Source organism: Sapajus apella, unplaced genomic scaffold, assembly GCF_009761245.1.
Source record: "Sapajus apella isolate SASKATOON/1434 unplaced genomic scaffold, GSC_monkey_1.0 scaffold91, whole genome shotgun sequence".
NCBI classification, from domain to species: domain Eukaryota; kingdom Metazoa; phylum Chordata; class Mammalia; order Primates; family Cebidae; genus Sapajus; species Sapajus apella.
Window position 1 is genome coordinate 3,046,423 of NW_022437031.1, and position 16,776 is coordinate 3,063,198.

At 40.5% G+C, this 16,776-nt stretch overlaps 1 pseudogene; it reads right to left on the minus strand.

The window, feature by feature from the left end:
• Positions 1-450: 450 nt before the first annotated feature.
• On the minus strand, positions 451-12,186 carry LOC116534996 (annotated as a pseudogene).
• Between the last annotated feature and the right edge of the window lie 4,590 nt (positions 12,187-16,776).

The following is a 16,776-nucleotide window of genomic DNA, read 5'->3' on the forward strand; positions in this document are numbered from 1 at the left end:
CAACTTGAGGCTAAATATACCTTTCCAAGAATGGAAAATTTATTCAGATAATGTTTGAGAATTCATATATGCCACAACAGGATAAAAACTAAAAGGTAGAAATCTCACTTTTCCTTATACCTCCCTCCTCTACTGCCCAACCAGATTCCAGACGTTATATCACTGTCATTACCATTTCTGCTAAATAGAAGCCCCTAGACACTAATCACACTGGCAACTGCATGGTGACATAGCGCACAACTTTTTTGCTGAAAAGCTGTAGTCTCTCTTTCTCTATGGCTATACTGGTGATTCTCCATTACTTCAATACTGTAAAGACTGCAGCAGCATGCAAAATAATTTTATTATTTTTTTTAAAGGTAAAAAAGTCTCCAGGAGACAGTGAGTTTTATTTTGTCTTGTCTGGAGAGAGGCTTGATTTGCTCTCCAATGTTCCAAGGTGGAGGGAAACTAGGAGAAAGCACTGGATGTTGAGGTCTTTTTGTCGTCATTTTCTCCCTTGTTTTCCTCTTCACCTTCAATGAAGAGAGCAGCATACTTGCTTGCAGAAGTGAACTTGGAAGCTGAATTTTCCTCAGATTTATTTGGCTCAGGTGCAGATCTGGAGTCTTTATCCCTTTTGCCATCTTTCCTATCTGACTCCTTCCAATGGCCTTTGCTCCCTCCTTCTCCTGAACCACAGTTAAGGTTCCCAGTTTGGCCTTTTGGGACATTCATTCCATCTACTTTATTTTCGTCTTTCCTTGCTGGTCCTTCCTCAGATGGTTGGGCTGGAGTTACTTTTCCCCCACCACTTGTAGGGGATTGCTGCTCTATGAGCTCTGAGATCCAGCAGGAGAGTTAGAAATTTCCTTCACCCAAGCATTGTCTTTTGGTGGAGGGGCTGGCATTATCTTTAGGGGCTGATCAGGTTTGGGAGGTTTAGAAGTTGGAGAGTGACAAGCTTCCTCCTTATTGAGTGTTTCATTTTCTAGTGACTTCTCTCTCTCCTTCGTGTATTTCTGCCAGGTGTGGTGGAGGTCCCAGTCTGCTTGACTGTTCCCGTTCCTGAGTTTCTTCACTTCACCAGCTTGGGAGTCTCTCCTGAGGCCATCGTTCTAGTTTTGGCTCATCCAGCTGACGCTGCAACTTCTCTTGTTCCTTCTGTTCCTGTTCTTCTACTTCGCTTTCTCTAGCAGCTGTGTCAATGGGCTTTGCCCCTCCAAAGATAGAATCAGCTCAACTGGACTGGGAGGTACTAGCAGAGGAATCATTTTCCTTAGGAATACTCTGAGGCTTTAGATTCAGTTTGGGTCTTTCAGGGGAGGACCTTTATCATCACGTCTATAATCATCCTGAGAGTAATAATCTCTGGAGCTCCACGACGGATCATCCCGTCTGTCGTCTGTCATAGCGGTCTCCGCCTCCTCTGTAGTCGTCATCCCTGCAGTATCCACTGCCAAATGTCCTTTTGCCACTGCCTTTTCAGGAATCATAGCTTCTATCATAGTCTCTGCTGCCTCAGCCATCATAGCTATCCCGGTCGCCATATTGATCCATATCCCGGTGTGGGGCATGCCAATACCCATCGCAATACCAGTTTGAATCACAACGATCTTGATACTTGTCTCTAAAGCTATTATCACCTCTTCTAGGCTGGCAGTCATCAAAGCTGCCTGTGGCAGGACGAGCCCTCCAGTCTGTATCTGTTTTGTCAGAGTCCCGATTTATATCATGGCTAAAAGAACGATCATCCCTGTCTTTATCCTGTGCTTGATCAGCAACATCTAGGGAATCCAGGTCCTCAAATTCAGCGTAATCAAAACTTTACAACCTCTCTGGATTGCTGGGTTAACGTGGCAAATGCACTGCACTGACATCTAATCCTCTAAAGAATTCCTTAATTGACTCTTCTGTCACATCATAGAGTAGGTTTCCTAGAAAAGCAGTGTAGGGTGGGGATTTGGGGAGCTGGCTCCTGTCAATACTGGATTCCCCAGCAGCCCGTGGAGCAGTGGGAAAGATGGAACAGTCAATTGGAGGCGCCCTTTACACATCATCATAATTACTGTGCCAAGAAGCATCTCTTTCCAGGTCATTTGTTTCATCAGCCCAGCTGACTGGTTTGGAAACATAAGTGCTTCCCGCACCATTCCTTTAATCCTCAGCCTCAAAGTCTGTTAGGGAGACAGTCTTCCCCTTCTTATACTTCTTTCTGAGTCTGCCATGTTGCGAGAGGGAAAGGGTTTTGGGTTGGTGTGCTTTTCAGGAAGCTTTTTGCCCTGTGGTTGGGCAATAAACAAGGGTCAGTAGCAGGGAATAATACACTATAAAATGATAAAGCATGTAAACAGACAAAAGTAAAAACTGCTGATAAAGGTGAAACTCAGGCCTACTCCTCTCCTCCACATGCTGCTCAAGGTTTTCATGGGTAGAGATTTGCTGACGATAGTGACTTTGCGGCTTCAGTATTTCTGCTGAAGCACACACAACTCCCTAGTTTCAGGAAATGAAGCCATCTTTTTTTCTTCCTTTAGTTTTTTGCCAAGCAGTAAGTTTCACCCTACTTACAGAGTTAATTTCAGATATAAGATAGGGGGTGGATTTTACACTACCAATGTCCGGCTTTCATTTTTAGAAGACTGCAAAAGGACAAATATCGAATATATTATCAAAGGGTGCATCTGTTGTATATAAGAAACAATGATAATGTGTGGGAGTGCAAGTACAGAAGAAATGTTTCCTTAATTATGTTTTGCTTCCCTCACTATAGTATTACACTTTGGACTAACAAGAATTTTATTTACTTTTTTTTTTTTTTCTAGATAGAATCTCACTCTGTCATCCAGGCTGGAGTGCAGTGGTACAATCACAGCTCACTGCATCCTTCACCTCCGCAGGCTCAAGCAGTCCTCCCACTTCAGCCTCCTGGGTAGCTGGGACTGCAGGTGCACACCATCATGGCCAGCTAACTTTTGTGTTTTTAGTAGAAACAGCATTTTGCCATGCCCATGTTGGTTTCAGACTCCTGATCTCAAGGAATCCTCCCACTTTGGCCTCCCAAAGTTGCTGGGATTACATGCATGAGCCACTGCACCTGGCCACAAGTAATTTTCTAACCTCAGAAGAATATGCCTGAAAATCAATATCTCAATTTCTTCAGAAACACAAATCATACATCAGAGCTAAGACCCATTATAAGATATTGATAATAATTTAGTTTTCTCCTAAAAAATATCTGATCGATTAAGATTTCAAAGTAAACATAGAATCAATATTCAAATGTACAATCAGGGATGTATCATATAATTATGCTTCTTCTCAGCTAGATTTGAGGTTCACTAGCTGTATACTTGGGTTTCCGAGTCCCCATAACCATCCTAAATAATGTTTCTTGGCTTCTCAGAAAGGAAAGTGAAAGAGTGCACACAGGTACCCTTCAAAGCTTCTACAAGTTACTATTGCTATATTCCTACCTTTCTTTCAGCTTATCCAAAGTGATTTACAGATTAGGAAAACATTTGCAACGTAAGCATTGTCTTTAAAAAACATGTGGAGGATCCCCTAGGTTAAAGAAGCAAGAGGTTTTGTACCTGTTCATTATAACATTACATTGAGCGTCTGGTTTGTATTCAGTCAGGATTGGTGCATTGACATGAAAAGGAGAAATCACCAGCTCCAGAAAAAAATAGTTATAGTTGCCTCTCCTAACAATTCCTGGGTCATTAGTTCTTAGAAATCTGGTGCCACCGAATTCAAACCAATGGCCAGTGAATCTTCACTCATAGGTACATCCTGCATTGATATTTCAGGGTATTTCCTGAGAAATAATCAACGCAGAAAAATATTAATTCTACATATTGCAAGGGCTCAAATTATGTGGGCTGTAGCATGTCTGTGAGTTACATAATATCAACAGATGATTTGCAATATTTAGGTCAACTAATAATGTGCCCACAAATTCTTTCATTTTATTTGCATATTATATAACACAATGTCCAAACATCCTTACAAAGCAACAATTCTATCACTTCAATTTAATTTAAAAAAAAGGACATCACACCTGGAATAGCTATAACAAAAAAGACAGACAACAAGTGTTGGTGAGGGTGCGAAAAAATAGGAACTCATGCATTACTGAAATAAATAAATGTGAAATGGTATATCCACTTTGGAAAATAGTTTAGCTATTTCTTAAAAAGGTAAGCGTAATTTTTTCCTCTCAATTCCAATTACTTCCAGCAATTCCATTTTTTGGTATCTACTCAGAAGAAACACAAACACATTTCCACATGAAGATTTTCCTGTGAATGTTCATAGCAGCATCATTTATCATAGCAAAGAAGTAAAAAACAACAGAAGTGTCCATTAACTGATTAATGCATAAGTAAAATGTGGCATACCTATATGATGAAATATATTCAGCAATACAAAGAGCTGAAGTAATGACCCATGCCACAGCATAGATGAAAACATTGTGTTACGTGAAATATGCCAGACACAAAAGACCACTTGTATTATTCCATTCGTGTGAAATGTTTAGAAGAGTAAAATGGATAGAGACAGCAAGTAGATTAGTAAATGGCCCTGAGCGATCTTATTAGGGTGATGAATATGTTCTAATATGGGATTATGGTGATGGTTACACAACTCAGTAAATCCACAACAAATTGAATTCTACACTTAAAATGGACACATTTTATGATATATAAACTATCTTTCTCTCTCTCTCTCTCTCTCTCTCTTTTTTTTTTTGAACACAGAGTATCACTCTGTCACCCAGGCTGGAGTGCAGTGGCGTGATCTTGGCTTACTATATCCTCTGCCTCCCAGATTCAAATGATTCTCCTGCCTCAACCTCCCAAGTAGCTGGGATTACAGGTGTGCGCCACCACACTCAGCTAATTTTTGTACTTTTATTAGAGACAGGGCTTAATCATGTTGACCAGGCTAGTCTCCAGCTCCTGACCTCAAGTGATCTGCCTGCCTTGGCCTCCTAAAGTGCTGGGATTACAGGCGTGAGCCACCGTGACTAGCCTATTATTTAAATCTCTATAAAGTTGTTTATATATACACATATAAATTTTAGCTATACGTACATGTGTATATATATCTAAATAGCATACATGTAAGAATTTTATCTATTTATTAATATATAAGTGTCATTTAGAGAGACTATTATAGCATGTAGCAAATAACACAGCAATGTAATAGTACCACAAGGGTCAGAATTTACAGCTCACAGGCCAAGTTTCCATTCTGTGGTGTAGGTTCTAAGCAGATACCTTAATTTCAATTGTGAAAGAAGTAGAATTGGAAAACTATTTGCTTTTCAGGTAAAGGAGGAAGTCTTAAGAGAAGGTAAATAATTCCTGGAATGTTTCTCATATTTTTGACAACTGACATACGTTATGTGAGGGCTCTGTAAAGAATAAAGCTAAACTATAGTTTTAAATTTCCACTGAAATAGCATACTAATAAAGCAGAGGTTAATTTTATCATAAGATCACATTTTCATTTTCAATAGGATAATTAATTTAGATAAATAACCATGTTTCTCCATATTTTTTTGAATCTATTATTTCAAAAACTGTCAAATAAATATGACTGGACAGCTTCTCTAAAAGTTGAATTGTTAATCTAGATTCTAAGATTTAATGTGTAGCTGTTTAATTATTATTTATTACTATAGTTTACAGTAATCTATTGGGTATCTCTTTTTTTCCCATTTATTTATTTTATTGCATTTTAGGTTTTGGGGTACATGTGAAGAACGTGCAAAATTGTTGCATAGGTACACACGTGGCAGTGTGATTTGCTGCCTTCCTCCCCATCACCTACATCTGGGATCTCTCCCCTTGCTATCTCTCCCCAACTCCCCACCCCCCACCGTCCCTCCCCTATTTCCCCCCAACTGACCCCAGTGTGTAGTGCTCCCCTCCCTGTGTCCATGTGTTCTAATTGTTCAACACCCACCTATGAGTGAGAACATGCGGTGTTTGATCTGCTCTTCTGTCAGTTTGCTGAGAATGATGGTTTCCAGGTTCAGCCATGTCCCTACAAAGGACAGAAATGCATCGATTTTGATGACTGCATAATATTCCATGGTGTATATGTGCCACATTTTCCTTGTCCAGTCTATCATCAATAGGCATTTTGGTTGGTTCCAGGTCTTTGCTATTGTAAACAGTGCTGCAATGAACATTCGTGTGCACGTGTCCTTATAGTAGAATGATTTATAATCCTTTGGATATGTACCCAGTAATGGGGTTGCTGGGTCAAATGGAATTTCTATTTCTAGGTCCTTGAGGAATCACCACACTGTCCTCCACAATGGTTGAACTAATTTACACTCCCACCAACAGTGTAAAAGTGTTCCTATTTCTCCACATCCTCTCCAGCATCTGTTGTCTCCAGATATTTTAATGATCGCCATTCTAACTGGTGTGAGATGGTATCTCAATGTAGTTTTGATTTGCATTTCTCTGATGACCAGTGATGATGAGCATTTTTTCATATGTTTGTTGGCCTCGTGTATGACTTCTTTTGTAAAGTATCTGTTCATATCCTTTGCCCACTTTTGGATGGGCTTGTTAGGTTTTTTTTTGTAAATCTGTTTTAGTACTTTGTAAATTCTGGATATCAGCCCTTTGTCAGATGGGTAAACTGCAAAAAGTTTTTCCCATTCTGTTGGTTGCTGATTCACTCTAATGACTGTTTCTTTTGCTGTGCAGAAGCTGTGGAGTTTGATTAGGTCCCATTTGTCTATTTTGGCCTTTGTTGTGAATGCTTTTGGTGTTTTGGTCATGAAGTCCTTGCCTACACCTACGTCCTGAATGGTTTTGACTAGATTTTCTTCTAGGGTTTTTATGGTGTTAGGTCTTATGTTTAAGTCTTTAATCCATCTGGCGTTAATTTTATTGTAAGGTGTCAGGAAGGGGTGCAGTCTCTGCTTTCTGCACATTGCTAGCGAGTTTTCACAACACCATTTATTAAACAGGGAATCCTTTCCCCATTGCTTGTTTTCGTCTGGTTTGTCAAAGATCAGATGGTTTTAGATATGTTGCGTTGCCTCTGAGACCTCTGTTCTGTTCCATTGGTCTATATCTCTGTTTTGGTACCAGTACCATGCTGTTTTGATTACCGTAGCCTTGTAGTATAGTTTGAAGTCCAGTAGTGTGATGCCTCCCGCTTTGTTCTTTTGCTTAGAATTGACTTGGCTATGCAGGCTCTCTTTTGGCTCCATATGAAATTTAAGGTGTTTTTTTTCCAGTTCTGTGAAGAAGGTCATTGGTAGCTTGATGGGTATAGCATTGAATCTGTAAATTACTTTGGGCAGTATGGCCATTTTCACGATATTGATTCTTCCTAACCATGAACATGGAATGTTTCTCCATCTGTTTGTGTCCTCTCTTATTTCGTTGAGCAGTGGCTTGTAGTTCTCTTTGAAGAGGTCCTTTACGTTCCTTGTTAGTTGTATTCCTAGGTATTTTATTCTCTTTGTGGCAATTGTGAATGGCAGTTCTTTCTTGATTTGGCTCTCTTTAAGTCTGTTGTTGGTGTATAGGAATGCATGTGATTTTTGCACATTGATTTTGTATCCTGAGACTTTGCTGAAGTTGCTTATCAGTTTCAGGAGATTTTGGGCTGAGACGATGGGGCTTTCTAGATATACAATCATGTCGTCTGCAAATAGAGATAATTTGACTTCCTCCTTTCCTGTTTGAATACCCTTTATTTCTTTTTCTTGCCTGATTGCTTTGGCTAGAACTTCCAGTACTATACTGAATAGGAGTGGTGAGAGAGAGCATCCTTGTCTAGTGCCACATTTCAAGAGGAATGCTTCCAGTTTTTGCCCATTCAGCATGATATTGGCTGTTGGTTTGTCATAAATAGCTTTTATTATTTTGAGATACGTTCTGTCAATACCTAGCTTATTGAGGTTTTTTAGCATAAAGCGCTGTTGAATTTTGTCAAAGGCCTTCTCTGCATCAATTGAGATAATCATGTGGTTTTTGTCTTTGGTTCTGTTTATATGGTGAATTACGTTTATAGACTTGCATATGTTGAACCAGCCTTGCATCCCCGGGATGAAGCCTACTTGATCATGGTGGATAAGCTTTTTGATGTGCTGTGCAATTGGCTTGTCAGTATTTTATTGAAGATTTTTGAATCTATGTTCATCATGGATATTGGCCTGAAGTTTTCTTTTCTTGTTGAGTCTCTGCCGGGTTTTGGAATCAGGATGATGTTGGTCTCATAAAATGATTTGGGAAGAAATACCTCTTTTTGTGTTGTTTGGAATAGTTTCAGAAGAAATGGTACCAGCTCCTCTTTGTATGTCTGGTAGAATTCGGCTGTGAACCCGTCTGGACCTTGGTTTTTTTTGGGTGGTAAGCTCTTAGCTGCTGCCTCGACTTCAGACCTTGTTATGGGTCTGTTCAGGGTTTCAGCTTCTTCCTGGTTTAGGCTTGGGAGGAGGCAAGTGTCCAGGAATTTATCCATTTCTTCCAGGTTTATTAGTTTGTGTGCGTAGAGTTGTTTGTAATAATCTCTGATGATGGTTTGAATTTCTGTGGAATCTGTGGTGATATCCCCTTTATCGTTTTTTATTGCATCAATTTGGTTATTCTCTCTTTTCTTTTTTATTAATCTGGCTAGTGGTCTGTCTATTTTGTTGATCTTTTCAAAAAACCAGCTCTTGGATTTACTGATTTTTTGAAGGGTTTTTTGTGTCTCTATCTCCTTCAGTTCTGCTCTGATCTTAGCTATTTCTTGTCTTCTGCTAGACTTTGAGTTTTTTTTTATCTCGCTCCTCTAGCTCTTTCAGTTTTGACAATAGGGTGTCAATTTTTGATCTCTCCTTGCTTGTCATGTGGGCACTTATTGCTGTATATTTTCCTCTAGAGACTGCTTTAAATGTGTCCCAGAGATTCTGGTATGTTGTGTCTTCATTCTCGTTGGCTTCAAAGAACATCTTTATTTCTGTCTTGATTTCATTGTTTATCCAGTCAACATTCAAGAGCAAGCTGTTCAGTTTCCATGAAGCTGTGCAGTTCTGGGTTACTTTTTGAATTCTGAGTTCTAACTTGATTACACTGTGGTCTGAGAGACTGTTTGTTACGATTTCCGTTCTTTTGCATTTGGTGAGGAGTGATTTACTCCCAATTATGTGGTCAATTTTAGAGTGCGTGTGATGGGGTGTTGAGAGGAATGTATATTCTGTGGATTTGGGGTGGAGAGTTCTGTAAATGTCTATTAGGTTTGCCTGGTCCACGTCTGAGTTCAAGTCCTGTGTATCCTTGTTAATTTTCTGTCTGGTTGATCTGTCTAATATTAACAATGGGTTGTTAAAGTCTCCCACTATAATTGTGTGGGAGTCTAAGTCTCTTTGTAAGTCATTAAGAACTTGCCTTATGTATCTAGGTGCTCCTGTATTGGGTGAGCATATATTTAGGATCGTTAGCTCTTCTTGTTGCATTGATCCTTTTACCATTATGTAATGTCCTTCTTTGTCTCTTTTGATCTTTGTTGCTTTAAAATCTAATTTATCAGAGATGAGAATCGCAACTCCTGCTTTTTTTTGCTCTCCATTTGCTTGGTAAATCTTCCTCCATCCCTTTATTTTGAGCCTTTGTGTATCCTTGCATGTGAGATGGGTTTCTTGGATACAGCACACCGATGGGTTTTGGCTTTTTATCCAACTTGCCAGTCTGTGTCTTTTGATTGGGGCATTTAGTCCATTTACATTTAGCGTTAATATTGTTATGTGTGAATTTGATACTGCCATTTTGGTGCTAGCTGGCTGTTTTGCCCATTAGTTGATGCAGATTCTTCATTGTGTTGATTCTCTTTACCATTTGGCATGTTTTTGGAGTGGCTGGTACTCGTTGTTCCTTTATATGTGTAGAGCCTGTTTCAGGGTCTCTTGTAAAGCTGGCCTGGTGGTGACGAAATCTCTGAGTACTTGCCTGTTCACAAAGGATTTTATTTTTCCTTCACTTATGAAGCTTAGTTTGGCTGGATAGGAGATTCTGGGTTGAAAGTTCTTTTCTTTAAGGATGTTGAATATTGGCCCCCACTCTCTTTTGGCTTGTAGGGTTTCTGCTGAGAGATCTGCTGTGAGTCTGATGGGCTTCCCTTTGTGGGTAACCCGACCTTTCTCTCTGGCTGCCCTTAGTATTTTCTCCTTCATTTCAACCCTGGTGAATCTGATGATTATGTGCCTTGGGGTTGCTCTTCTTGAGGAATATCTTTGTGGTGTTCTCTGTATTTCCTGGGCTTGAATATTGGCCTGCCTTACTAGGTTGGGGAAGTTTTCCTGGATAATATCCTGAAGAGTATTTTCCAGCTTGGATTCATTCTCTTCGTCGTATTCAGGTAAGCCTATCAAACGTAGATTAGGTATTTTCACATAGTCCCACATTTCTTGGAGATTTTCTTCATTATTTTTTACCCTTTTTTCTCTATTCTTGCCTTCCCGTTTTATTTCATTGAGTTGATCTTCGACCTCTGATATCCTTTCTTCTGCTTGGTCAATTCGGCTGTTGATACTTGTGTATGCTTCGTGAAGTTCTCATGTTGTTTTTCCGCTCCATCAATTCATTTATATTATTTTCTATTTTTTCCATTCTCGTTAGCATTTCATCAAATCTTTTCTCAACGTTCTTGGTTTCTTTGCATTGGGTTAGAACATGTTCTTTTAGTTCACAGTAGTTTCTTACTACCCACCTACTGAAGTCTGATTCTGTCATTTCATCACACTTGTTCTCCATCCAACCTTGTTCCCTTGCTGGTGAGGAGTTGTGGTCCCTTTTAGGAGGAGAGTTGTTCTGGTTTCGGGTGTTTTCATCCTTTTTGCGCTGGTTTCTTCCCAATTTTATGGATTTATCCACCTGTCGTCTTTGTAGTTGCTGGCTTTCAGATTGGGTCTCTGAGTGGACGTTCTGTTTGTTGATGATGAGGTTATTTCTGTTTCTTGGTTTTCCTTCTGACAATCTGGCCCCTCTGCTGTAGGTCTGCTGAGGTTCACTCCAGGCCCTGCTTGCCTGGGGATCACCTGCAGCAGCTGCTGAACAGTAAGGGTTGTTACCAGTTTTCTTCTTCTGCTATCTTTGTCCCAGAAGGATATCCACCAAGTGTCAATCTGATCTCTCTTTTATGAGGTGGTCCTTTGGATATACAGGGGTCAGGGAGCTGCTTGAGGAGACAGTCTCTTCTTTATAGGAGCTCAAATGCTGAACTGTGAGTTCCGTTGTTCATTCAGAACTACTGGGCAGGTACGTTTAGGTCTGCTGCAGCAGAACTCATAAACTGCTTTTTGTTCCCAGGTGCTCTGTCCCAGGGATTTTGGGCTTTATGAGTTTCCGTTATGCTGCTGTCTTCTTTTTTTTTCCTTCAGAGCTGCCCTGCGCAGCAAGGAGGCAGCCTAGTCACTGTCTGCCTGTAGAGGCTTTGCAGAGCTGCTGAGGGCTCTGCCCAGCTGCCGAATGAACTTCTCTGCAGTCCTGTTTATATGGGTGTAGTTAGAACTGCTTTGGCGATGGTGGCCCGCCTCTGTTGAGGTGGAGTCTCTCTGCAGTGGCGGGTTGCCTTGGCAACGGCAGGCTGCCTCAGCATTGTCTGACTACCTCTGTAGTGGTAGGCTGCCTCATTAATGGCAGACGCCCCTTACCCACAAAGCTGGACTATCCCGGGTTCAGCTGTGCTTGCTGTGAAACTCTCAATCCAGAGAGTTTCTGATTTCTGTTCTTTTGTGGGGGTGGGACCAGCCGAGCCTGATCGCCTGGCTCCCTGCCTCAGAGCTTTTTTTTTTTTTTAAGTTGGTGTTTCAGTCACCTGTTGAAGAGGCCCCGGCATCTGTGTTTTCCCCTGTGGCAACTCACTGCGCAGGCTTAAACAGTGGCACTGAGATTCGTGGTGCTTTTTTTTGCCCTGGAATCTACTGTCCTGCTTCCCTGCTCAGTCCCCTTTTTAATCAGGTGAATGGGTGACTTCCTGTGGCTCCAATCGCCAGCCAAAAGGGCACCCAGTCCGGTGTATTTTGTATGCAGAACTGCTGCTCCGGGGCGCTGACAAAGCAGCCACTCGGGGCAAAGCATTGGCGCCGGCCGGCACAGCCGTACTGGATGAAACAGCCGCGCTGGTGACCTGTGGAGCTCCTCTGCCTGGGAATTGCCTAGTCTGTGGGCAATAAAAATGTGGCATCCACTCACCCTCTGCGCTTTCACTGGGAGCTACAATCCTGAGCTGTTCCTAAACGGCCATCTTGGATCGATCCTGTGTATCTCTTTTCTTTTCCACAGACAGGGTCTTGCTCTACAGCCCAGGCTGGAGTGCAATGGTATAATCATGGTCCACTGCAGCCTAAACTTCCCAGGTTCAAGCGATCCTCCTACCTCAACCTTCTGGGTAGCTGGGACCACAGGCACTCCATGACTGGCTAATTAAAGAGAAAATGTTTTGTAGAGATTGTGTCCTCCTATGTTGCCCGAGCTGGTCTCAAACTCCTGGGCTCAGGTTATTCGCTCATCTCAGCCCCCCAAAGTGCTGGGATTACAAGTATGAGCCACCTTACCTTGCCTTGTGTGTCTTAAAATACCTAGAAGAGGCTGAGGGAGGTGGCTCATGCCTGTAGTCCCAGGTACTTGAGGGTCAGAGGTGGGAGGATTACTAGAGTCCAGGAGTTTGATTCTACAGTGAGCTATGATCATGCCACTGCACTTCAGCCTGGGTGACAGAATGAGACCCTGTCTCAAAAAACAAAAACAAAAATGAAAACAAACAAACAAACAAACAATGAAGAACAAAAAAACAATCCGTATAATAATGAGGATAAAAAAACACTTAGAAGAAAATATTTCAAGTGTTCTTAGCTTAAAGAAAAAAACAATATTTAAGATAATGGATATCCCAGTTACACTGATTTGATCTTTACAAGTTATATGAATGTATTAAATTACCATATATACTCCAAAAATATGTACATCTGTTATGTATCAATGCAAATAAAATTTAATAAACAAATAACATTTATTACAACATTCTAGATGCCGTAAAATCTGAGATCCACAAACTTCTTTCTCAATGATGTCCTTAGGAAAGCTTTTCTGGTGCACTGATTTTCAGATGTACCTATTGTTAGCATATTGCACCTCTGTTCAGCTGATGGATATGATGAACACAATACATCCATGCCACTCTTCTTGGCCAACACCCAGGCTTTTATGCTGTTGGTTTTAGCAGCCAATATTTGTGCAAAAATTTAATTCAGGAACTGAAGTTTACCATTCATACACCCTTCTAAAGAAATACAGCCTTCCCATTCTTTTACTTCTTAAACACCTCAGCTCCCAGATACAATTGATTTAATGGCTTCCTTCTCTTTATAGTACCCAGGCTCTAGGATACCTTGACTTACATCTGTAATTTCCTCAATCACCTTATCTCTCCCAAAAGATTCTAGCTCCTCAGGTTTCCTCTGTATACCCTCAAAATATATTTCAGAATATTTTGCCTCCTAAATGATCTTCCACTGGAAGTCTTCTCCATCCATTTCCTTCTCAGATGTCCTCTTCTAAAACTTCCACCTTCCTTCACCAGACTTAATGATTCTTCATTTGGCCCTTCCTTCTACCCAAAAAGCATCACTGAGACACAGACGTCTAAACAGATGTTTGGGGGTCTATCTTCAGAAGATATCCAAACATCTGCCATCTATAAAGTACACTTGAAAATGACCTGGAGAGGATGTGGAGAAATAGGAACACTTTTACACTGTTGGTGGGAGTGTAAATTAGTTCAACCATTGTGGAAGACAGTGTGGCGATTCCTCAAGGACCTAGAAATAGAAATTCCATTTGACCCAGCAATCCCATTGCTGGGTATATATCCAAAGGATTACAAATCGTTCTACTATAAGGACACGTGTACACGAATGTTCATTGCAGCACTGTTTACAATAGCAAAGACCTGGAACCAACCCAAATGCCCATCGACGATAGACTGGATAGGGAAAATGTGGCACATATACACCATGGAATATTATGCAGCCATCAAAAACGATGAGTTTGGGTCCTTTGTGGGGACATGGATGAACCTGGAAACCATCATTCTCAGCAAACTGACAGGTGCAGAAGATCAAACACCGCATGTTCTCACTCATAGGCGGTTGTTGAACGATGAGAGCACATGGACACAGGGAGGGGAGCACTACACACTGGGGTCAGTTGGGGGGAAATAGGGGAGGGACGGTGGGGGGTGGGGAGCTGGGGAGGGATAGCAGGGGGAGAAATGCCAGATGTAGGTGATGGGGAGGAAGGCAGCAAATCACACTGCCATGTGTGTTCCTATGCAACAATTTTGCATGTTCTTCATATGTACCCCAAAACCTAAAATGCAATAAAATAAATAAATGGGAAAAAAAGAAATAAATATCTTGTATAAGATTAATAAACTACCAACTTCATATATAGAATTAATTTTAAGTATGATCTAATATAATACAAATTACACAGGGGGAATTTATCACCAATATATGAGTAGAAGGAAACTCAGAAGGCCATCTAGTTTGTTATTGACAACGATTTTGGTCTGGTTCACATATGAAACCTGCCAGAACCTACTGGAGCATCATTAACCATATGATATATGTGTATGTAATGGTTAACATTCAACAACAGACTGATGTCCAAAATTAACGTGAAGGGTTGTTTCATGGTCAGTGTCAATGAAAATCTTGGCTTATATTCAACGTTGATGAAAAGGCAAGAAAAATACTTCCACTCCACCCTCACTCTCTTTTATTTCTTGCTGAAAGTGAAAAGTTTAATAAGTCAATTACAAAAAATAAAATCTTAAAATTAAAGATACATTTGTGTTTCATCGAAAGAATGGCAATTTAAAAGAAAAACAATTTGGCAAATTTTCCAAGAACTTTTAAAATTTTTTAAAAAATGTCCATAGGTTATTGGGAAACATATTGTGTTCGGTTACATAAGTAAGATCTTTCATGGTGATTTGTGAAATTCTGGTGCACCCATAACATGAGCAGTATACACTGCACCCTGTTTGTAGTCTTTTATCCCTCACCCCCTTCCTATCCTTTCCCCTGAAGCCCCAAAATCCATTGTGTTATTCTTATGCCTTTGGGTCCTCATACCTTAGCTCCCCCAGATGAGTGGAAACATACAATATTTGGTTTTCCATTCCTAAGTTAATCGACTTAGAATAATAGTCTCCAATCTCATTCAGGTCACTGTGAATATCACTTATTCATTCGTTTTTATTGCTGACTAGTATTACATCATATATATATATGTGATATATATATATGATATATATATCATAATTTCTTTTTTTTATATATATATATATATATTTTATTGCATTTTAGGTTCTGGGGTACATGTGAAGAACGTGCAGGATTGTTGCATAGGTACATACATGGCAATGTGGTTTGCTGCCTCCATCCCCATCACCTATATCTGGCATTTCTCCCCATGGTATCCCTCCCCAACTCCCTACCCCCACTGTCCCTCCCCTAGTCCCCCCGACAGACTTGAGTGTGAGGCTCCCGTCCCTGTGTCCATGTGTTCTCATTGTTCAACATCCGCCTATGTGTGAGAAGATGTGGCGTTTGATTTTCTGTTCTTGTGTCAGTTTGCTGAGAACGATGGTTTCCAGGCACATCCATGTCCCTACAAGGGACACAAAATCATCGTTTTTATGGCTGCATAGTATTCCATGGTGTATATGTGCCACATTTTCCCTGTCCAGTCTATCATCGATGGGCATTTGGGTTGGTTTCAAGTTTTTGCTACTGTAAACAGCGCCACAATGAACATTCGTGTGCATGTGTCCTTATAATAGAATGATTTATAATCCTTTGGATATATACCCAGTAATGGGATTGCTGGGTCAAATGGAATTTCTATTTCTAGGTCCTTGAGGAATCACCACACTGTCTTCCACAATGGTTGAACTAGTTTACACTCCCACCAACAGTGTAAAAGTGTTCTTAATTCTCCACATCCTCTCCATGGTTTGTCATGTCAAGATTTTTTAATGATCACCGTTCTAACTGGCGTGAGATGGTATCTCAATGTAGTTTTGATTTGCATTTCTCTAATGACTAGTGATGATCAGCATTTTATCAAGTTTCTTGACCTCAGATATGTCTTCTTTTGTAAAGTGTCTGTTCATATCCTTTGCCCACTTTTGAATGGGTTTGTTTGTTTGTTTGTTTTCTTGTAAATCTGTTTTAGTTCTTTGTAGATTTTGGATATAAGTCCTTTGTCAGATGGGTAGATTGCAAAAATTTTTTCTCATTCTGATGGTTGCTGGTTGTCTAATAATTGTTTCTTTTGCTGTGCAGAAGCTCTGGAGTATAATTAGATCTCACTTGTCTATTTTGGCTTTTGTTGCCAATGCTTTTGGTGTTTTAGTCATGAAGTCCTTGCCTATGCCTATGTCCTGAATGCTTGTGCCTAGGTTTTCTTCTAAGGTTTTTATGGTGTTAGGTCTCATGTTTAAGTCTTTAATCCATCTGGAGTTAATTTTAGTGTAAGGTGTCAGGAAGGGGTGCAGTTTCTGCTTTCTGCACATGGCTAGCCCGTTTTGCCAAAACCATTTATTAAACGGGGTCTTTTCCCCATTATCTGTTTTTGTCAGGTTTGCCAAAGATCAGATGGTTGTAGATGTGTTGCATTGCCTCCAAGGCTTCTATTCTGATCCATTGGTCTATATCTCTGTTTTGGTACCAGTACTGTTTTGATTACTGTAGCCTTGTAGTATAGT